The sequence below is a fragment of the Eurosta solidaginis genome, chromosome 1 (genome assembly GCF_040869045.1).
Source record: "Eurosta solidaginis isolate ZX-2024a chromosome 1, ASM4086904v1, whole genome shotgun sequence".
Taxonomy (NCBI): Eukaryota; Metazoa; Arthropoda; class Insecta; order Diptera; family Tephritidae; genus Eurosta; species Eurosta solidaginis.
The window spans coordinates 10,141,626-10,166,950 of NC_090319.1; the positions used below are offsets into that span (position 1 = coordinate 10,141,626).

Genomic DNA, 25,325 nt, shown 5'->3' on the forward strand with positions numbered 1-25,325 from the left:
TTTTTATTCTTCAAAGGCAATTCTTTTCAGGAACTCTCTGTCTCTTTTAATTTCTCTTAAATATTTCAATTTTCACATTTTTTTTAAATAAGGATTTTTTCATAATTTTGCAATACTTTTTTTCTGCTTTCGGGAACTCTAGAAATTTTGCAAACACGTCCAGACATTCGTTATAAAAACATTACAAAGTTTAACCGTTTCTGACGTTATTGGATGTGAAAAAAATTTCAAAGTTCTCAATTGTACACAAAAAAGTGCCATGCTTTAATTTTAGTTTTTTGTCATAAAGTTCACATATCAAGTTTCATCATTTTATCCATCTTGTGAATCGTATTTTTTTCCATTTTTCGATTTTGAAAAAGTGGGCGCGGTTGTCGTTCTCGCTCCAGAAAAGCCATTATATCAAATTTTATGATGATATTACAATTTTTGTTCAAGATATCGTGTGACTGCGCGGACGGATGGACATTGCTCAATTAAAGTCTTGTTCGATGCTGATTATTTTGATTCCTTTATGGCAATACGTACAACGAATCAAAGTTATATTACCCTCGTGTACAAGTACACGCTGGGTATAAAAACATCGAAACGAAATCGATTTACAATTTTACTATCGATATTTTTTGAGCGATTTTCCATCCCGTATTATACCTGCAAACGGCCTTCGGGGATAAAACTGTTTCAGTAGAGTAACCTATAAAGCTGGAGACATTGGTGCTTTATCGGTAACCGTATCGGTAACCTTATAACAGCTGATTTGACCAACTTTATGAGAATCAATGCAATCGATTATTGGTGCCGCTAAGGTCGTAACCGTATCGTAGCCAACCAATTGGGCTTTGGTTTACCGTCGTAACGATAAACAGCTGATTACGTTAGGGATACGGATACAGCGATACGACATACGGCACCAATGACTCCGGCTTAAAACAGAAGAAGTGATTAACGGAGCAGATTCACCGGGGCATACTGATAGCGTTCATAGGTGCGGTGCAGCTTCATGCAAGCGCATAGATACTGAAGATAGCTTGAAGTGCATATCTACATACCTATGTAACTCGCTCCGCAATTCAGAATGACTACATTTCATATTTACCTATGTAAGTACATACCTAATTTTGTGAAAAACTATCTCTACGCCAAACCCGGAAAAAACGCCTCCTCACGACACTCACAACAGTTTGGTCAAGCTTACAACGATGAGATAAAAAAAATCAAAAAAAAAAGAAAATACATATAAGCTGAAACGAAGAACAAAAACGCCTCACATTCGAGGATGTTGTTGTTGATGGCGAAAAGGTGCAAAACCGGTTACCTCCGCTGAGATGTGCAAGGCGTGGTGTGTGTACGAATACAGAACAAAAATGCTATTTGCGCAGTGCAGTTAGAAAGTACAGGGCGTAGTAGGCACACACAGCTTGGCCTACACAGGATGCCACGTTGTACAAAAAACCCCGTTACACTTTTAGTTGTATTTGTAGCAATTGCAATTGCTTGGAAATTTCGCCACGACATGTTTGCTTCAACACTGCAGTTTTCCACCCGAGAGTCAGTACGGTCAATAGTTCCGCCTGCTCTGCCCTCTTCTCCAAACGAACGCTAGCAGTAGCGGTGACTGTGGTGGCTTGCTGTTATTGCCATTAGCATTTCATTACCGCCTCCTTGTCACGATGAATGTATATATTTATGTACACTAGGGTGCACCTGTTTTTGCAATTTAGTGCCAGGAGCCAAGACTCATACTAGAAATGTTCACTAGGTCAATAACCATGTTTTAATCAAAATCTCAAAAATTGGAGAAGGGAAATGTGTTTAATTGGAGGTGGGATCTCTCTGATTGCGATCCTAGCCTTCGACGAAGCCCACATTACATAGTTCATCAGTTTCCCTCGTTGTATCGACCAAGTTGCCTCATTTCGTTTCTCCTAAAGTGTATGGAGACAAATTTGGATCAGCATTTTGGGATGGTCAACCTTAACAAATTTCTTCTGTGTATGACCGAATTTGCGTATCAGTCAGGAAAATCCACGAGTCTAAACATATAGCCCTCTCAAAATTAAGCAAACTACATAGACTAGTTTGTATTGGAAGAACGGTTGCAATGATAACGTCCTCTGCTGATGCACTTTTACAATGCCTTAGTGGGAATACCTCCCTTCCCTATCCTAATAGAGAAAGAGGCAACACTTGCTGTACTAAGACTTCGAACTATCTCTGGACCAAAGAGCGGAAACATAAAATTGCATACGAAAGTAACATGCAAATTCGTAGGAAATTCTATATTGCAACTACGTGATGCTACGTAGCCCTACGCTCAGAATCTCATGAAATTTTGAGGTTATGGACACAACTTTTTGTGAAACCGGAAATGCATATACTAACCCTGACTCAAAGGTCTGGTTAACGGATGCATTAAAATTTTATGACGGAAAAACGGAAGCTGGCATCTATAAGCCGAACTTCAAGAATTCGATGCCAATGTGATTTTCTCACTATTTTTCACGCAGAAATCCATGAAATAGAAGTTTGCGGTCAGGGATGTCTACGAAATGGCCTATCCTCTAGGAGTACTCTCATTATGTCAGACCACCAGGCAGTCTTACGTGTCTTGTAGTCTTACACTATTACTTCTAAGCTAGTGGATAAATGCCAGGTAGCCAAAAATAACGGACAATAAGGTGATGAACAGGCAGACTACCTAGCCAAACAGGGTCCTTTAGCAGCATTCTATGGTACAGAGACCTTCTGTGGACTCACCAAGGCGCACACTAAGAAAACTATAAATAACTAGGAAACTAAGCAGTTCAGCCGACACTGGATTGAATGCCCAGAGCAAAGGCAGGCCAAACTGTTTATACTCCCAGCAACGAGAGTATCAGTCAAACTCATTAATCTATGCAAAGAGGACCTATGAACCACTTGGTATTATACAGGAGACTGTAGTCTACGATCTCACCTAAGGAAGCTAAATATATCCGATACACAAATTCTGTGGCAATTTGAAAAAACAATCTAATTCGAGTTAGGTTAATGTCGATACATAGACCTTTATCTGAAAATCTAGCCACAATTCACCATTGTAACTTCCTATATTTTGTAGCAGCCATTTGGCGCTAGGGCTATGAGTAAGTAACACAGGGAGATCTCTAAGGGATTTCTGTTATGAAGCCAGAATATTATTTTATCTTAGCTCGAATTAGGTTGTTTTTTCAAATTGCCACAGAATTTGTCGCTTTTGTGAGCATTCACATTCTCTGCGAATGCGTCGCTCTGGACAGCCAGAGACTCTTTCATATCGGTGGCGTGACTCTTAATACCTTCATGATATGGAGTAAAAAGCCTGAAGAGGTACTTAAATACATTAAAAGCCTTCACATATAGTAATAAGCTGAAATATCAAGTTCTTCAAAGATCTAAATAAAGGTCGCAGTGCATCGAGTCGTAATAATAACATAACTTGCATAGTTCAGCAAACATTTCTTTCGATACAAATAACAAGCACCCTTATATACATATGTACATGCGTTCATATCAAAAGGTGTAAGTTTTCGGGAGCGAGTGGTCCGTGGTCTGCTGTTGTCCAACGTCTGCTGATTACTTCAAACCACAGCTGCTGCAGCTGTTACGATTCCTCAAAATCCATTTGTAATGCCACTGCTGTCGTTGGTAAATAAAACATTACTCCTTTTACTATTGCAAATTAATGTTTTTGCTTCCTTTCATATGTATGTATGTAGATATGCACAAGTGTTTTAGGTGTAGCTTTTCAGTTGTTTTGTTGTTTTGTACTTACATATGTTACACCTTGTTGCTTTTAGTGGGGCACATTTTATTCCTATTTACAATTTCAATTGTGGTAATATGCTGTTATCGCAAGTATGCAAGCGTTGATGCTGCTACAAGTCGAATGGTAGCCGGGTGGCTGTGTGACGTGGTTGTGCCAACCAACGAGTTAGTTAACTCTATCTATAGACGCAACATTTTTGTTGGCAGCTATTGCATCATCTATTTTGTTTTTATTATTTATACATTTTTTGTTATTCTTACGATTGTTGTTGTTATTTTGTGCTGTCATTGCCAACGCTAAGTGTAGTGGTATAGTGGAGCACCGGTGCGCGTGCGCGTTATAATCGAGTTTTTCCTGTGTCAAATTATTTTTATTTTTATTTGCTGCCTTTTTCTTTTTAATTTGAGTGCCTCACAACGGTTTCGTACATTATTGACAATCCTTTTTTATGCATTTGACTGGCTTCTCTGATAAGCGAATGCGAACAATATTCGCTCGCGATAATGTAAGCACATTAGGGTGCACCTTATACTGCAGCTTTGTTTTTAAAACCAAACATCACTAGAACACTAAGCACGGCGACATACATATAAACATAAATAAACATTGAATGTATTTTGTTTTTGTAAATCGATGGACTAGTGTCAAAATCGCACTGCGCCGGAAGTTGAATTGTCAAATCATGATAAAAAGTACCAATCAGCTGATTTCCGGACGTCACCTGTTCCTGGCTCCGCCATGGGTTGAACTCGACGCTTATTTACTTTGAAACAAAAAAGCAAACCAAATTCCTGAATTTAAAGTACCTGTTAAGTCTAGTTCGGGCGTGGTAGGTAACTTAATTTCTCTCTAAATCTGGGATGTCTTCAAGAGTTTCGTAGAGCGTCGGAAATTGGGCGACGTTCACCTACATGTCGTGTAAGCGCTGCGACTAAGATTCAACAGAGCAAGGAGTGAATCAGTTTTCGCTTGTACTTCACGCAGTTAACATCACGCAGTTAAAATCTGTGCTAAATTTTTTTTAAGAATACTCCTTAAACACATATATGTAGGTACTTCTGCAATGTTGTTGAATTTGTGCACCACTGCTCTAAATGAAGGTGACCGAGCTTCTAAAGCTCCATGTTATGCAATCATACATACATATTAAACAAGGTGGCCCTTTCAAAGATATGTGCAACAAATTTCGTTTGATATTCATATCGGCATATTTCATAAAAATCTTTTATTTCAAACAGGACGCAACCTTTCTAAGTGAAAACATCGAACTTGAAGAAGAAAGTCGCGTATAAGAAAAGTAATCAAAAGAGATCGATAATACTCTCCAAAACCTTTGGTCGCTATTTCAATGCCTACACACAGAGAAAAACTATAGTAAAATTAACTTAAAATCGCGTATAAATAAATAAATGTAAGACGTGATAACCTCCGAAGAGATCTAAGGCCGAGCTTCTCTTCCAATTTGCGTCGTGCTCCTCTTGATTTCGCCTACAAATTGGCCGGACGGGACCTACATGTTTTATGCCGACTCCGAACAGCATCTGCAAAGCAGATGAGTTTTCACTGAGAGCTCTTCATGGGAGAAATACACCCGGAGCCCTTACCAAACACTGCCGAGGGGCGACCCCGCTTAGAAAAATTTTCTTCTAATTGAAAAGCCTTATTTCTAAAATTTTGATGTTGCTTTTCCCGTGGTGCAAACCCAGGGCATACGGTGTGGTAGGCGGAGCACGCTACCATCACACCACGGCGGCCGCCAACTTAAACTTAGGTATAATTAACCTACTAAGTTTGTTCATCATCTTAATACATAATAAATAAATTTGGCAATAAATTGCCTTGGCTTTGTTTCCATTGTCGAGCATAAATTGTGTAAGTACTGTGGTAGGATGTACAAGTTTCTTGGGTCACATACCAAATTCTTTAACTAAGTCAACTTTGTTCGATTTACAATTGTTTTTTCTCTGGATGTATCGAACTGTATTTTCGATTTATTAATACCTCCATTAATCAGGTAGAAAGGCTTTGACAAAAAATTGGCATATATGCGCGAGGCGTAAATATTTCCATACAATAGCAGAGTATTACGTTGGAGCTCTTTTTCTCGTATGCCCACACCACCATTCCGAAAATTATTTCGGAGTTAGTCCTGTTATCCCAACGACATCAATCCCCATATCAATCATAAAAAAATAAAAAAATTGCTTTGAATCAGTTCTAAAACTATACCGAAAGCAAAAGAGAAATAACTTCACAATGATCGCGAAACGTTCGTGATATAATCCTGAAACAGTGTGCAAATTACCTCAAAAATAATACCGAAATAGTCCCGAAAACAGTCTCAACATCATCCTAAAACTCACTTAAAATGATCTCGCAAGCAATCCATAAACTATTCGCAAATTTTTCCAAAATAATCCCGAAATTATCCCGTAAACTATTCAAAAATTATTCTGAAATGAAGCCGCAATTATCCCGAAAATGCCCAGAAATGATCCGGAGTTAGTTCCGGAAGTATCCCCAAAGTCGCACGGAAATGATCCGAATATAATTCCGAAAAGGTCTGGAAATAGGCCTGATTTGATCGCGAAACAGTCTCGAAGTTATGCCGAAGAGGTTCGAAATATAACCCCGATATGTAGGCTCTATTATATCCCCAAAAACATTCCCTACTGGTCCCGAAAGCTTTCCCTAAATAGTTACGAAATGATTGCAATATCTCAAAAGGAACCTAAATTGATTCCAAAATATCCATGAATGCTTGTTTCCGGTGGAATGTGGTATAGCGCACTTTTAGCAATATTGCTTAGCCCTCGCTCTTTATTACTCATATCTCGATTGGTGTAGGTCGAAAGGACCAGAGCTATAAAACCGGTTCTAGGCCAGAGTGGGATGAAGAGGGTGTTCAATGGACCACAGTTGCTTAGGCGGTTATGGATATTAACTTTTAACGCTTTTTTTTCAAACAAAATAAGGCGTATGGCTCGGAATGCAATTATGGTCAATTAGACAATAAAAATAAACAAAAACGAAACTACAAAAAAAGATGAGAAATCCAAAAAAATTCCGAGAAATCCGCAAAATAAATACTTATATGTACATACATATGTATATAAATACAAATCAGTTGTATATAAAATATATATGTACATAATATTATTATTTTTTGGGTGCCTTGCCATTGTAGCCATAATTCGCGTTTCACATGCCATCAATAGCTAAAAGCGCAAATATAGCCAGACAAGGTGAGTACACGGCTTAAGGATTCATCAGACTGACTGATGATAATAGTTCATCAACACTTTAATCATTAACGCGTCATCTTTGAAGTTTTTTGGTAAAAGGACAATTTGCCAAAGAAACGTACGTACCTATATTTATAGTAACATGCCTATACCCCATAAAGAAAAGTATATACAGTGTTTAAAATTTATGTTTAATAGATGCAAAAAATTCAATGTAAAAATAAAGAAATTTTGTAATGAGACTGCACTTTATACAATATAAAAATAGAACTTGCATTTTTGAATATTGGGAAATTAAATATTTTTAATTATTCTTTGTACCATTATTTTTTTTAAATAAAATTTTAAACAAATCTTACCCACTGTATTGCAACGTTGATGCACTCAAATTAAGCAACAAATTACATATACATTTAGCATTTTTTCCGCTTTCCTTGGCGATAATGATGCTGCATTTTTTCAACAGACGCTTTTGCTTCGGCAAATTTTGCAAAATTTTTTATGACAAATAATTGTAGGTAAGCCAAAAAAAACACGAACGTTGCAAGCATAAAAATATAATAAAACGGAAACGATCAGGCAGTGGAAAATAAATTTCAAGCAATCTTCTTTTTTAACAGTAAAATTTAAATGTTTGCCGCAGAAGAGATGTAGGGTAGGTTGGGGTAGAATCGAATGTGTCGTTGTATTTTTGTTAGAAGAGATATTAATATCCGTGCAGTTCAACTGTCACTGTCAAGATCTATGTATTTACAAGAAGTTTTCTGAAGCAAGATTAGGAGGAACTGACCGGTCCATGAGGACCTCACATATACTGATTGAGTCCGTAGTGTTAGCAGAAGTTTGTTTTAACGACCAGACTCAAAAACCATATAAAAAACCAGGACCTATGTTATAAAATAACTCCGTCCTCTTGGCAAATACTAGAAGCTTCCTGGGACTTAAGCCACTTGTTGCACTAGATCTGACAGCTGTATCACTGCTAATAGCTGGAGTCTTAGCGTGGCAAGTGCAGGGCACGATCGTTTCCTCCTCCAACCCGCACTTCCTACATCGGCTATAACTGACCAAGCCTAATTTAAAGGCATGTGACGCCAGAAGGCAGTGTTCAGTCAGAATACCCGTCATGAGTCTACTGTCCTCTCCTTTTAATGATAGAAGCAACTTAGTTAGTCTAAGGTTGTAAGACCTACACATAATCTTCGACACTTTGCAGCCCCGCGCTTTAACCCACGACTTTCCCGTCGATCATGTGCACCTCTCGCCTTCGCTTAATCTAGCTCAGTCGAATTGCGACGTCGACGGAGCAAGCTTCAAGGGATGCGCCCTTTTTAGCTAGTCATCCGATTTTTCATTCCCATCTATTCCCATATGCCCTGGGACCCAATATAGATGTATGCTTCTCCCTGTCCCGATTCTCTCCAGAGACGGCTTACACTCTAACACGCATTTAGATGTTGTGCTATGCGAGATTATTGCCTTAATTGCAGCTTGACTGTCAATATAAAAGTTAACACGGTTGCAGCTTAAGCCATTCTCTTCCAGGGTTTCTACTGCTTTGGTTACTGCTAATATTTCCTCTTGGAAAACGCTACAGTAATCCGGCAGCCTTTAGGAACTGTTTATTTCCAGATCAGCACAGTATACCGCAGACCCTACTCCTTTCACTACTTTGCTACCATCTGTGTACACATGTATCGCCTCGTCCGCCATTTGAGTACCCTTGCGCCAACCGTCCACCTCTATTGTGGCCTTAAGATCTCCCTCGAAGCGCAGATAGGGAATCAGGTAGGCTGTTCGTCTTGTGATTGATGACGCTATACTACTATGGCCGTATGGTCGGCGCTCAAGCTGCCCCGAGGCACCGAGCCTGGTTGCAGTTGTTAATGCTATGTTCTTTGCTACCAGGTCTACAGGTGGAATGTGCAGAATGGCATACAGTGCAGCCGTCGGGGTTCTTTTCAGGGCTCCCGTAATGCTAAGCATCGATAGTCTGCATACCCCTCTAATTTTTTGAGGTATGTTGTCTTTTGTGTGGATTTCCACCAAACAAGAACTCCATAGTATAGAATAGGGCTTACAATCGCTGTAAAAACCCAATGAGAAAGAGAGGGCAATAAGCCCCACATACACCCAGCGATCTTTTACATACATAAAGTGCCGTTGAAGCCTTCTTCACTCTCTCCTCCACGTTGAGCTTCCATGACAGCTTACTGTTTAGGATGATTCCTAGATATTTTGTGCAAGGTTTCTCCTGTAAGGTGACCCCTCCTAACTTAGGCCTGGTCCAGTGTGGGACCTTGTACCTCTTTGTAAACAATACCATATCCGTATTCTCCGCGTTGACTTTCAACCCGACATTAGATGCCCAGGCATGAATATCCCGAAGCGCCCGATCCATCATAGAACTAATCGTTGGAAGGCACTTTCCACTTATGACAATTGCAACGTCATCTGCGTAAGCCGTAAGTTTTACGGGTCCCTCATCGAATCGCCTGAGCAGTTGGTTGATGACCAGCGTCCTCAGCAGAAGTGATAGCACCCCTCCCTGCGGCGTGACCCTGTCCACTGATTTCGTGATTTCCGAAGCAATAATAATGTCTGGCAAAATATACATAAAAAAATGTTGTCTAAGCTTTGGTGATTCAACGGGCGAACAGTTTTTTTTTGTTATAATTATATTATTTATTTAAGTGGAATGTGCGTTATTTTAGAGAGAGAGGTCGCTATGTACCTGTTACACCTTGTATGTATTCATTGGGGGCGAGCACTGGGTGCTCTAAGGTATTGGCTGCGTGTTGAGTCACCTTATTTTGCTTTGAAAAACCCCACTTTGGGATAAAAATTTTAAACTATGTCTTTAGAATATTTCACTAACCAGTTACAAGCATACTCATTATCCATTATAACACTTTGATCTTGCGGCGCAAGCTCTAAAATAAAGAATTTATAAAATTTAATTGTACAAAAACTAAAAGCCATTGGAAGATGGGAAACATAGTTTTCTGGGAGGCTTCTTTCACGCCTGGTGCAAAGCTCGATATTCCTATCCCAAGAAATGAAAAATTCTATGCAAAAAAAAAATCTCAAGAAATGTTCAAGAAAAAATTCGTTTCGTCAAGTAGATCACAAGAAAACACAAGCTATCTGCTACAATTTTCTAAGGATTTTTTAGCAGACGAAAACGTGAATTCTTTTAGTTTAAAATATCTCTTTTGGAGATTTTTGACACCGAGTTGATTTTCTGGTCAATTTTTTGATGTTCAGACAAAATTATGTGACAATTGCTGGTTGAACGTCGGACGCCAGGGTGCCGAAATGGCAGATAATGCTATATACGTTCACACCGATGGTTCCAAGGTGTCGGGTCTCCTCTTTACTGTGTCGATCAAGAAATAAGTAGATCCTACAGGCTGCCAGATTGCTGCAGCGTCTTTCACGAAGAAGCAGCAGAAATTCTGGAGGAAGCGTGTTTGAGCTGCAGTCGCGTCAATACATATATTGATAGTCAGGTGGCGATTAAGGCCATAATCTCACACAGTTCTTCATCAAGAAGTGTTGTGGAATGCAAAGAAGCATTGGCAAAACTTCGCTCAGGCCAAGCCATACATTTGTACTCGGTTCCGTGTCATAAAGGGATAGAAAATAACGAAAAGGCCGATGAGTTGGCAAAGGAGCGTGCAGCACTAGCTAAATCGACGGTATAGGTCCCAATCCGTTTGCGAGAAATCAAAAGGAGACAGGAGTTGCATATGATCCATCAAGCAGGATAGGCGTAGACAGAAGCACGGGGCTGGAAAATTTCTAAGATCATGTGCAAATCCTACGATATTAGACTCACAAAGTTGCTCATATTTCTGGAGAGAGAAGACTTAAGGCTCACGATGGGCATATTAACTGGACACCGCCTTCTGACGTCACATGCTTGTAAGTTGGGCCTCGTCAGTAACAGCATATGTAGGAAGTGCGAGCTACAGAAAGAAACGTTTGAAACGCCAGGTGAAGGCTTCAGCTATTAGCGGCGACAGAGTTGCCAGATCTCGAGGCAGCGATTAAGGTAGGTCTTAGAAAACTTCTAGTATTTACCAAGAGGACGGAGTTATTCTATAACGTAAGTCCTGACACATTCAGTCTATGTGAGGTCTTTATTGACCAGCCAGTTTAACATAACCTAACTTTGTTTTTGATACACTATTTTTAGGTTGCCTTTCATCGCAGTCTTCACATACTTGGAGAGTTTATATGTGGGTGCTTCTCGGTAGTTCAATATTGCATTCGTGTGGTGGCCTGGTTTATGAATTTTGGGTAATGCAATTATTGAAGCCGCTGATGGGTTCATTCACCCATTTTTACCAATGCTGTGTCTTGTTTACTGCACTTTTTACGGCCGCTTGATGTTCTGCTATTTAGTAGTTTCCTAATTTTTTACATTGCAAAACCTTTACAATTTTCTCTGTCTGCTCTAAATATTCAATTTTTTTTTATATGAGTACCGCAGTGTTCCCATGGACCACATTCGTCATTACTTCGTCGTCGGTTTTTTCGGGTTTACTAACCTAATTTACTTAACCCGTGTCCAGGGCAGCAGAGAGAAAATCCGGGCCCGGGGGCAAAAAATACAGGCCCCTAAACTAAAATGAACAAATTCTCAAAATCAAAATTACCGTGTTTTACATATTTATATGCTGTCTCGCTGTTGGTGCTTCAATATAGAGCATGCCAAGTCCTGTAAATGGTTCTTGAGTTGAACACGATCAATGGAAGTTCTTCATCCTTCCAAGAACACTGAAGGAGCGTTCAGCACCGTAACAGGTATCGTGCAAAAAATACATAGAGCAACACAAATGTTAGGAAAAATTGTAGCTAGATTTAGAGCACAGATAGCATTCAACAATTCAAATGGTGACAGATTTTCGTTAAAATTTGCTGAGTAAATGTGCTTCAAGTGGGTCATTTCATCTCCTAAACTCTCGGAAACGTCTGAATTGTATTTGCTGACAAATTGAACGGCATTTTCTCGTATTGAAACCTCATCCATGTGTCTAAATTGCCACAAAAAAGAAAAAGTGTTCTTCAAATTTTTCATGACAGCAAATCTTTCGGTAATACCTGCAATAACCGAATCAACTATCACCAAAAAGGTGTTGTTTTTGGAATCAGTATCGTGATCGTCGTTGATTGTATCGTTCTCTTCACATTCATAAAAATGTATTTCACTATTCCTTTTTCGAACGTCAGGAAACTTTGGTGAGATACCCAATCCAGTGGCGTCTGTTTTGCATTCGCATAAAATGTTTTCCCATTGATTTCTGGTCAGATTTAAATCAGAGATCAAACTTTCTAAGTTTATAACTTCAATATCGATCGTAGTATCCCTGGCTTGCAGAATAATTTTTCTTTCATTAATAACTGTCAAAATCTTTAGCCAAATGGAGGAAAACAAAATACATTCAAACTTGCTGATGTATTGAATAACGCCATTAACATCACCATATGTTTCCGCTGTCAAATTTAGCCCAAGTAACTCGTTTAGTGCCTGTTTCAATCCTTGGCTACGATTTGCAAAAGGCTTAACTGCCTCAACTTATAATTTATTTTTTTTTTCTGTAAGCAAAAAGCTTGGATAGCATTTTGAGATTCCCAGGCCCCTCCAAAGCCCAGGCCCGGGGTAAATGACCCCCTCATGCCCCCTCTCGTCGGGCTTGCCCGTGTATGTGTCTCACTTGCGCTTTTCTCATTCAATAATATGTCTCCGTATATGTTTTATGTGTTCCCTTTCTTCTTTATGAAGGAGAGTTTTAGCCATTCTTTATATTCGTCGGTAGGCTCCAAGTATTTGAAGTTGTGCTTTAAACCCTTACATTTTTTATTCGTTTACTTGTAAAACCGAGACAATAAATTTTCAAAATCCTTGAGGAATGTTTTAATTTACTTACAAAGCTTTTGAAAGAGGTATATAACAAATATGCCCCTGTTTACCCTATACCGCCAAAAACCTTATAGTGAAATAAACACGTGGTCCAATCGACTCAATATATGCATGTCTTTGTTATACATTTACATACAAATTCAATGACTCATTTGTAAAACCGCCAAAGTAGCAAATAAATAAATGCGCACAAAAAGCGCATAACCGAAAAAACACCATAAAAAATGTTTTTTTTTTTATTTCCAGTCCAACTCCCCCAAATTTGTTACGTTTAACGAGCAAGAAAAGGCCAGACAGCTCAATAAACTATTTGGTGACGAAGTCTTTGAACCCCAACATTCAAACAAATGTTTTTGGGATTTGCTGAGCGTTTGCACGTGCTTCAAATCGGATGTACGAGTTTTAAGGGCGGGCGCTATAGAAGCTCGCTGTTACTCTACTACGTATCAAAGTTATATTCCCTTATTTATTTTGTTGTTGTTGTTATGGGTATGACTGTATGTAGCTGTTTTTAAATCAAGTGGGCCATAGTAATGTACTCGTCGTATTAACATACAATTTGGTTTGGGTAGCTTCTCAAACATTTGTTCGAATTTTCCCTTTTACTACGCAGTTAGCGCATTATGACTCAGTGTATGTATTGGTAGATTCGTGGGTTGTCTGATGTATTTTCCACCCATAACAAATCTAATTACCAAAAGCGTAATTATTTGTAAAATATAATCATAACTCTTGTAGGCGGCTTTTACATTTTAAGGATGCGTATTACTCATTCGATTATTGCCAATGGCGAATGTTGCTTTTATTAAATTTTCCAAGTTTTTGAAGTTCCCATTGCGTTGTTGACAATTTTTTTTTATTTGTTTATTATTACTTTTTAATATTGTGTAGTGTTAAATTTCGTATTATATTATTTTGGTTAAGTACTTAGTTTTGCTTTTGTTTTGGTTTGGTACTACATACGTAAATTTCAAACACTTCGCACTTTCAGATTTAAGCTAAGCACTTGAGCGAGTTATTCTCAAGTTGGGAACTGACTGTGATTTCAAGTAATCGAATATATATTTTTTTTGTGGTTGTATGCATTTCGCAGCTGTCAAATTTTCAAAAAACCACATGCATAAAATGACGGTGTGGAAGTGTAACCCTGTTAAACCAGCTGATCGTGACAATTTATTCCGTTACTTCACAAATTTTTAGCGAAGAAAATTGAAATAAAAGCAATAATTCCCTTCAAAAATCGTGTGACCAAAAACGCACACAGCCACACGGCAGGATCACATTAATAGGAACGAAACAGAAAATTTGGTCAAGAATCTACTCTCGCCCATGCAAATGTGACTATGAATATGACTACTACAATGACCGGGCACAATGACCGTAAATTACTAGTCAGATGATGTGGAGCGTTTTTGCAGGGTTGCTAATGAATTTTTATTATCATTGACAGTGCGTTTGTGAAAATCAGCTGATACACAGGGTAGTCATTTATGTGCTTTCCATGCATTGTGAATGATGACAAAGTGTGATCTCTTATCTGTCAACTGCCTGACAGGCTGTTGAATATGGCTACTTTTCAGCGTTTTGACAGGCTGTTCAATATGGCGGCGCCTATCTTCAACGGGTGATAGAAAGAGATACAGAATGAGACAGCGATAGTCAAATACCAATCAGGTGATCCAATCACTTTGGAATTTTGACGTTTATGCAGAAGAGATCACACTTTGTCATCATTCACAATGTTTCCATGCACTAGAAATGTTGAAAATTTCTGGGGTGGGAGTAACTCTATTAAGGATTTACCATTTACTTAGGCAGCAATTTATTTTAGAAAAGAAAACGCTATTAGTCATTATCTATCGCTGCGATTTACTGCGAGCTTTCAGTCGGTGCGTGAATATTTACCGATTTTTTCAACATCGATCCTAACCGATTCGGATCGTGCATAGATTTCTAAGAAAAAAAGTCCTCTAGAGCATACTTGTAAAGTCAATTCCAAGTCTGCGCAATTTTAGAAGAAGTTTGACTTCTTGAAAGAAGTTTTGGAAGAAGTCTGAAATGAAAACAGCATCAAATTAAAGGCTTCTCTTCCAAATTGCGTCGTGACCCTTTTGACAAGGCAGATGAAGAATTTTCACTGAGAAGCTTGTCATGTCAGAAAAACACTCGGAGTGTTTGCCAAATTACTGCCTATGGGCGAACCCGCTTAGAAAAACTGTTTTCTAAATTTTCGATGATGCTTTTCCCGGGACTTGAAATCAGGACCTTCAGTGTGTTAGGTGATTTCCTGACTTCGGCAATGCCAAACTGCGGTGTTGACTAAAATACTTTCATGGCCGTCCATTCGCATAACATGACCTAGCCAGCGAAGCCTTTGGGCATTCATTCACTACACTATCTTCAAATCTGCGTAAAGCTCATACAGCTCATCATTAGACCTCCTTCGATACTCGCCATCAGCTTCACGGACAATACCATAAATCTTCCGTAGAACCTTTTTTCACCAACACTCCAAAAGCCTTCTCATATTCTCTAGATACCGTCCGTAATTCCGAGCCATACATCAGGACAGGCATGATGAGCAACTTGTAAAGTGAGGTTTTTTACCAAAAACAAAAAGGTCAAACCATTTTTAAGTGGCAGAAACTATTTGTAAACTGCGTCAAAACCGTCCCAATATCCATCAAACCAACAACAAATTGAAGAGATAGACATCATTTATACTTACATACACCCTACAAATTCTTTAAACAGAAAAGTGCAATCATAAAAGCTAACGGCACTTTATTACCTCAAACTGAAATTACCTTGGCCAAATCAGCAACAACGGTAACAGCCACATCAACAGCAACAACAACAACATCAACAAAAACATCACCAACAGGCAGGAACAACATTTGTGGGGGTTATCCAACAACAGGAATAGCAACAACAAGTTTGCAAGAATTTAAAAGTTGAGAATATTGCAAGCTCTTAAACGCAACACAAGAAACCTGAATTTACAACCAAAGTCAACTCGAAGTTTACACCAAATGGTCTAGTAGAACAGTTCAGACCAGTTTCATGAATGAGGAACTGATGTCGTATTTTGTTCATAAATACCATCCGTATGTATGTATGTCAGTTTGATCCATAGAAGACCAGTTAGCTAACCTAGCAACATTTGACCGTGGCCATGGTTATAAAGAGATACGCCACGCGTTGTTATTCCGCTACAAATCCGTCGTCGATGACAAACCAAGAAGAATCTTTGCGCGATTACATGGCAAATAAGATGAGTTGCTGCCAAAGATTACTCTTGAGGAGTAGTAAGTCAACGATTAGTAGACAACAATTGTGGCTGTGTTAATATGTTAGGTTAAGCAAAAAGTGGTCACACGGTGTGTTTGTATGTAAGCAGGTATGATGTGCTGTAGAATGATGAGAACGATGTAATTAAGAGGTAAACAATATAAAACTTGGCACTTATTGAGAATGGATTTTGGTCTCAAATTTTTGAGACTCTGAGATCTCCTCGAACTTGGATTTGCCTGTGACATCTATACTAGGTTCTAGGTCATAAAGGGATATAAGGTAACAAAAAGGCCAATGAGTTGCCAAAACTTCTAGTCGGCCATAGAAGCTACCAACTTACCTAAATTTATGCAGCAAATACAAAATTGTTACTTAAATAAATTTCATATGAGAACACTCTTAAAAAGATTGAATTTTTAGAAGTGGACGGAGAGATTAGTGGGTAAGTTTTAATGTGAATTTCAATATTTCTATCCTGCCTGCTTATTTGAGGAGATAACCGTGGACAAATGCTTTCAAGCTGCTAAAATACCTGAAAATTGGCCTCATGAGACGCCTGCGTTTGCGCAAATTGTTCTATGCCTGTTTAACCTAGGGAGCACATTCCTAACAATCTGGAAGCGTCAGTGTTATTACCATACGCCTGCTTGGCTCGGTCGGTAAAGTTCTGGAGCGAGTCAGTTAAAGTCGCTTTGAAAGGAAAATCGAATAGGTGGGTGATACATCTAAAAACCAGTTCGGGTTCAGAGAAGGGATATCCACCATTAACCAATGCTTAAATGGCAGCTCTGCAGGCCATAAGCGACACTCAATGGCTAGGGGCACTCATCGTGACCTTGCACGCTAAGAGTGCTTTTTATCACAGCACATTGGGCAATAATTCTGAACACGTCGGATGCATCGGCATATTATAGTACCTGAGAAGAGTTATACGGAGTTATTTTGAAACTCGGCTGCTCGAATGCCAAGCGTCAGCTGGCACAAAAACGGTCCATCTTAGAGGCGGTGTTACACAGGTCTTTCCCTACTCTATGCACTGCCATGGAACGTTATGTACGGAGGCGTATTGCGACTTATGGTGCCCGGTGGATTAAAAGTTATTGGCTTCGCGGATGACATAGCCAAGCGAAATATGCAACAAATCTAACACAAGCATAGCTAGCGTCCAATTATGGCTCATCCAAAACGGATTACAGCTTGCGGTTCAAAAAACTGAGGCAAGAGGTAAAAGTAGAATAGAGTTAGAGGTGAATAAAAAATCACAGGTGTAAGGAAAAGGGGAGAAAACGTGGTGTTAAGCAACACCTGATGAAAATGCATTTACTTCTCTTCACGAGGAAGCGGGAATAAAATACATACCTCAGAACTGCCAAGGCTTAATGTTCAGGAATCAACCTTTTCAAATAGCACGAACTATCTGGAATTAGAAAACATCTAGAACAATCTAGAAATATCCATTATCTGGGTGACGGGTCAAAGGCGAATCGAGGGTAGGAGATAGCTGATGCGCTGGCATGTAGATGCTGAGAAGAAGGAAGTGAAGGAATGACCAGCGTACAAGTACCTTAAGACGTAATCAAAGGTAGAATTCGAAACTTTTTCGTGAATATTAAGGGTTCCAAAAAGAGAAGAGCTATATGGTCAGGTTCCGAGAGAAAGAGTTCTAGAGACATATGTAAGTCAATTGACCTTATCACCACTTCAAATGGCCACAAAGTCAATTGAAGTTATGACCATATGAAAAGGCCACAGCGTAAATTATCAAATGGTTACAATAACAACAGTATTAACATTATGACAATTGGTAGCCTGCTCCGCCTACCACACCGAATGCCATGGGTTCACGCCCCGGGCAAAGCAACATCAAAATTTTATAAATAAGGTTTTTCAATTAGAAGAAAATTTTTCTAAGCGGGGTCGCCCCTCGGCAGTCTTTGGCATGCACTCCGAGTGTATTTCTGCCATGAAAAGCTCTCACTGAAAACTGATCCGCCCCGCAGATGCCGTTGGGTGTCGGCACAAAACAAGTAAGTCCCAACCCGCCAATTTGTAGGAAACAATTAAAAAATAAAAAAAGGAGACCGACGCAAATTGGAAGAGAAGCTCGGCCTAAAATCTCTTCGGAGGTTATCGCGCCTTACATTTATTTATTTTTACTTAAATTGCGACAAGTATATATTTACTTTTTTTCATATTTTTACTCAGTCAGATGAAGTCATTTTTTATTTCAAATCTTCGGATACGGCGCTCTTTTTCCTATATTTTGCCCCATTCTCATAAAAAATCCAACTGACCCAATCAAGTCCTCTCTGACATAAGAACTTATTGAATTAAAAGCTTGGAGAAAGAAATTGCGCGATCTTTTTTGACTTGGACGTATGTATCTTTTTCTATATTCCGGTGTTGTTTTAATGGATACCTAACATATTTGGAAATAAAAATAAGATAAAATTTGGAATAAGAAATCGCACGAGAGTACAATCTTTTCCTAATTCTGGTTTCACTAAAGTACAAAGTCAGATTAAAAGTTAGGCCGGTGGGATTCCTTTGTAATACGAACATATTCAACTTAAGGTTTTGGTAATAATTTACAATAGATATTGACTGCAAATATGCGTCCAAATTCGGGCGAGGTGACAAACGCCCTTACTATTTATAATCCGTAGTCGGAAAAGAAAAATTTTAGCTGTCTGGAGATATTTGCATTTCAGGTTGACAATTTTCATGTGGTTGTTGTAATTTTGTTGTAAACATGAGAAAAACTGTGTGCAAAGTGATTTTACACCGATGTAATATTGATCCCACACCATTGGCCAGGTTAACTGTTTATAAAGGCAGCCGAAGGCCGCCAATGTAGAAAATTGTTCTGCGTATAAATACTATGGATCTCAGCCTCGGTTTCGGAGAGGCTTGGGGTCACTTCGGATTATTAATACTGAGGTCAACGCCTCGTTTGACACCTCTCCCGGTAGTTTTGGACATGTATGTATGTATTTGCAGTAGAACCCCGTTGTAAATTATTACTGTTTAAAATTTTGCCGCGCTCCTTTTTTACCTTGAGGATCTGCGAATTCTTTTCTTTTATATTATCCAACTTACCTTCCAATCGAGCATTGTTCAGGTTAGCTGGTAACGGGACTGATATCAGGCACATAAAATGCTTCACGCGTTATTTAATTTTTTTATTGTATTTCTTGAATTTGAACTTTGCACGGTCTCTACAAAATATTTACTTAAAATAATTTGTTTACTGTTTTACCGTTAGTTCTTCAAAATTTAACTAAAACTGTCTCATCACAATCACGCGTTTAGGTTAATAACACATAACGGTTAACTAAAGTTCATTATTGCACTTGCACTGCAGAACAAAAGTCTTTCAAACATACGCACAATCAAGTTCGTTCTCTATTTTGTGGAAGCACCCACGCTAGTGGGAAATTCATACTTTTTCCACTCGAAGTTAAATCACCAAAAAAAATATGTCCCATTATTAACAAACAAAAAACACACAAATAATTGCCGCCTAGTCAGGCGCTTCAATCTTGCCATCAAGATCCTCGTCCTCCATGGCCTTTCTGCTGTTAAAACTTTGTTCCTCCAAGCGTTTAAAATAAACGACACAACCGTTCATTTCGATGGCGCGCGCACAAGTGATTCCTTCTGCGCCATGGATTTGCACAACGGCTGCTTGCTGCCTCCTGCTGATTCTAAAAAAATACACAAATGTGCTAAATGCTTCATCTTCCAGGCAACTAACAGCGCGCCTGCAACAATAAATACAAAAACAACTGCGCACATGCACACACACATATGTACATGGCAATTTCTACTCCTCAAAATTTTCAAACCAGAATGTTAACGAAAGACGAAACGTACCAACAAAAATGTGAGTTTCGTACAATCACATATCATGGTAGCAAAAGCAACAACGATATATGTAAGTCATACGACGGCGCACGGTGTGTTCAAACCAACAAAAAGATACTCAAAATATATAATGTAGATTTGCATTTTGGGATTTTACGAGTTATGGCCGAGCCACAATAGACTTTTTAATATATCGCTCATTTACTTCAATAATGTCATAATTCAAAAAACACAATTTTCCAGTAGAGCCATTCAAAGATTTCAACTGTCATATGTTGCGCATATAAAGGCATATTTTCATTTTTATAGCACGTGGTAAATTTTTAACTGATCACAAAGATTTTTTTATACAACATAGATCATGATATTGGGTACGTTTATATGTTATTAACTCAAAAGTCATGTTATGTTATGACACTATTGAAGTAATTGAGCGATATGTAGATGCGTTCAAGGAAATATTATGCAGGATTAGTAGATTTTAGTATTTTTATGGAGAAGCGTAAATCGAGCGACACTAATCATCTGACATACAAAAGTTGGCAATCATTAAATGTGCATTTATTTTTCCTCTTCTTTGGTACTTTTGCAACGTTTTTCACAATTAACAAAAGAATAGGACACAAAATATGTTAGGAAGTATTTTTTTGTATAATGAGAATGTTTACAACAGTGCTCCGCGAAATTTTGTATGTGAATCGGCAAGGCGAAGAAACTTCAATTGCTAAGTCTGAAGTTCCTTTTTATTTACAAACGGAACATCTTGCGTGATTGTGGCGATGTTACTGTAATGCATAAGATTACGTCAAACGCACCTATATGAAAAAGTTCCTTGTGGCTCGGTCATTAAGCGCAGTATCCAAATTCTAAAAAAAGCGCTCATTATTTTTCCTTTGTAAGCCAAAGTTAACAATTTTTTTTTTTTTTTTGATATATGTATTTTCCCGTTTTATTACATACATATTTATTTCCTTTATAAAATTTCGTTCAAACTGTGATCTGCATTCTAGGACATTTCTTGGGCTTTTCTTCAAGGGTCCTTAAATTTATTGTTGCAGCACTCATCTCGCATACAATTTTATAAATAAAATCAGTAATCAAATAGGAAAATACATATTTAAAAAAAATATTTTAACTTCGGCTTGCAAGAGGAAAATAAAAGCAAAATGTCTTGAGCGTTTTCTTATGATGCATATGTAGTGCATAGGCTGAGTAGAAAAAATATTGAAAAATCACCCCAAAATTTGAATAAATAACTAGCTATCGCGAATAGCATTTCAAACGCCAATTTTTGAAAACCCTGTTTTTTGCTAATCTTGCACTCGTACAGAGCTCAAACACTAAACTCGCCATATTGATGAATGTTAAAGCTCTAAAAATACAGCTATAAATATTCATTGAGTGGAAAATGTCTTAAGTGACGTGCGAAAACAGTAAAACAATGGCAAGATCAGAATAGAAAACATTTAGGAGATAATGTACACCAGTAAATAGCAAAAAAAAAAAAACACAAAGTAAACCGCCCAAATTCGCGTCAGAAGAAGTAACATTGAAAACGTTCTAAAACCCATCACGAATCATGCTTCGCAAGCGACGTCAAAGTATTAGATATGTATGTACATAACGTTTTTCTACTGAAAAATTTTTAAACAGTAAATTAAGATATAATTTTTAATTGAAACTGAGTAATGTTTTGTATACAACTTTTTTGTTAGCGTGTTTTGGGATAAGCTAAAAAAAAATTGTACAGAAACCTCAACCCTTTCCGTGATAAACATTTTTATTAGCGATTACTCTCCCGTTTTTGGCAAAAACATAAATAAATAATTACTAAATGTAAGGCGGGATAGCGGCCGAAGAGATTTTAGGCCGAGCTTCTCTTCCAATTTGCGTCATGATACTTTTAATTTTTCCTACAAATTAGCATGATGGCACCTACATGTTTTATGCCAACTCCGAACGGCATCTGCGAGGAGGGCGAGTTTTCACTTCGAAGCTTTTCATGGCAGAAATGCACTAGAACCATAAGTAAGAAATATCTTAGCTTTTTGCCTCGCCTCACTTTCCAAAAACTTTGTATAGCATCATTTGTCACGCGAAACAACGCAAAAAAGCATTATATGTAAATCCGGAGTAACATAAACCGGTTCGACGAATAAGTCAAATTTATGGTTTAGGTGCGGCCATGCTATATTATGTTTGTAGAGAATAAAATCAAGCGAAAATTTAAGAGCACTTCTGACAAAGTTGCAGCTGTCTGCTGCAGAACATTCTTTGAAAATCCGGCCTCATTGCAACATGTATTTGATACACACACACTTGCCTTTTCAGTTCAGTACTACGTTTTGGGATCCGTGATCGAAACAGATGTTTTAAATTACAACAGCTCCAAAATGGTGGATCGGATTATTGACATTCGTAAAATAGCGGTAAGTAGTAATCTAACGAGTAATACATATTAACTATAATTTTTAAAAAAAAGTTTGACTGTTGTTAAAGGGCTAATTAAACTTCCTTAACCCTAACGCCAAAGTCGTAACCATACCCATATCAATAACCATCTCCAATGTGAACGATTAATGGTGCCTTAACCTAAAAATCGAGAAAATTTCATAAAAATTAAGAAAACGCAAAAAATTACAAACATATTCCACAAAAAATAAGTCTCCTAGTCATAACGTATCCAAAGCAATGAATAAAATCTACAAAAGTTATTAAATTCACCAACTCAAATATTTTTAGGTTATGGATATGGCGAGAAACCAAAAACCAATTGGTTGTCTATGGTATGGTTATGGCGTTAGCATTATTGTATGGCACCATTAATCGATTATATTGATTTCCATAAGGTAGGTCCGATCAGCTGTTTTATCTGGTTATGGCTTTATAGTTATAAGTCACCATGAATGGACCCTTAAAGTTAGAGTAAAAATGGTTTTCAGTCACTGATCGTAATACGTAAAAGGGGCAATGATCGATACTTTCAGTCTCGCGTCTTTTTAATTTGATACTATTGGGTACCCGATACTTATAGAGCGTTACTTGCTATGATCGATACTTTGCATTCGATACGGTACTCGTATTTTATCAACTAACTTGAAGACGTTACTACAAGGGACGAAGTGAATCAGTTTTTGGGTAGTATTTCCACAAGTCGAACAAAATTCGAATAGGCCAAACGAAATTTGGTAAACATATTACTTGCATGACTATATATCTTGGTTGTGAAAATGTGCGAAAGCGGTTTGAAGCCACAGCCATGACCAGCAAAATCTTAATAAGTTATACGAGTAAGATTTTACACATATATTAAACTCAACTCAAGTATAAGTTATTTAACTTCTTTAAATAAGCCGTGGCACTGTTTAGTTTTCCCCTGTCAAATTTTGCTATTCTCATAACTTTATAGCGTTGCATTAATACAAATAGGACCAAAATTATCACAAAACATTTAAAAAAAATTTTATGTAAAAAATTAATTTACAAGAAAAAAATTGTTTCGGCCGTTTTTATAGGAATAAAAAAATGTACCGGACTCCAAAAAAAGCGGCATTTCAATCTGAAATAAACAAGGTTCTTCGATAGAAGGGGCAATTGGCTAATCAGCGGCACATAATAGAGTCGAGAAATTTAGCTCCCTTTATTTTGATCGCTCATTTAGTGTTCACTTCAGCGAAGTAGTTCACATTACTATACTTTGAAGTTTAGTTTAAATCAGCGTTATTCTTACTTGAACTGCCTTCATAAAATCCATCAACTACAAGGAATATTCTATTTTTACTAACTTTGCAATTGGTCACTTCTTTCAAATACGATAGATTTTTGAGTAGGCACCTCTTGAGCCAGAGATTCGGGATTTGGCTCAGAAACTGGTGACAATGCAACCTAAGGGAAACAAAAGTACAATGGGTGGTGCATGGATCGAGGTATCGCACATTTTATTATTAACAGAAATAACACAAAATTTTAATATATTGGGAAAACGCTAAGAAAGTTTTATTTTTCCATACAGTTTTACTATAAAAGGCATTCAAAGTTAGCTATGGCGGTCACTATTATCTCACTAGCCACCTTTTTTCAAAAAATCTCGAAGTATGAAAATTTGGATTTACATCTGTTTACAATAAAATGTGCGATATATTTAGAATTTGTACTGACATCAATTTCTTTATTGCTGTATTTCTTCTATTTTCTTTGACCATCAATTATTAAAGCTAGTGCAGTAAATAAATTAATGACAATGGATTTCTGGAAAGAAAGTAGCGTTAAATCAGAAAAATATTGTTCTGTCGGATTTAAAAAAATCAAATGCATGTCTACATAAATTTTTTCGCAGTCCCTAAAATTTTTTTGGTAGATCCGGGATCGTGAAAATATAATCTAGCGAAAATAAAATCTGACTTTAATATACCAAGAAGATAAGATGTTAGTGAAATGAAAATAGAGGTCAAATTGGTTTGTCTTCAAATCAAATTAGAAAAGGGATAACTGAAAATCGTTCCTATAGGTTTTTTTTTAATGAAATGACTGCTTCTCATAAGGATGTAACACATTTATATATTTATTTTTATAACTGAAATTTTAAGTTTTGGTGCCATTGTACGACGTAAATAACTGCACTCAATGAAGGCATGTCGTTAAGACCGGCGTCGAGCATGTTTGATGGCGCAAAGAGGAGACAGTAATAAACATAACACTATCAGTGGCTGAACTAGACTGGGATCAGTGGGGGTTATCGGCTACTTTGCAAAGTGGTACAAAATTTGAATTAAAATGAATAATTTTGTTTGAGATGGAAGCCGAATAAGTTTTGGAAGATGGGCTTTTCTAGCAGCGAGAATATGGATGAACTTAGGTAAAAGTAGATTAGTGCCTTACTGCTGCTAGGCAAGAACACACATAGGATAATCTAGCTAGGCTCCCTAGAGAAAATATGCTGGCCACTAACAGGCAAACACATTGTAACGAATTTAGTAAAATTCCTTTATTCCAAACCTTCTGCCATGGTTTGCATCGCTAAACTGTTAAATAATTAACTGCAATATTCAATAATGCAAAATGGTCTTTATTAGAATGCATTGAGTGTACTTCACAATAACTCTTACTTCACAACTAATTGCGTGTTTAAATCAAACTACTTACTGACTACTCAGCTTGTGCTGCTTTTATACTCTCCGCTGCTTCATTCGCATACCCCTACTAA

General features: G+C 37.7%; 1 protein-coding gene across 2 annotated transcripts in view; it reads right to left on the reverse strand.

Annotated features, from left to right (window-relative positions):
• The window catches only part of jigr1 (jing interacting gene regulatory 1), an 86,626-nt gene extending 66,724 nt beyond the window's left edge, over positions 1–19,902 (reverse strand). For both annotated transcript variants that reach the window (XM_067779494.1, XM_067779488.1), the window contains exon 1: positions 19,355–19,902. The gene's annotated coding sequence lies outside the window, so the exon portion shown is untranslated. The remainder of the gene's footprint in view (positions 1–19,354) is intronic.
• Positions 19,903–25,325: the final 5,423 nt, after the last annotated feature.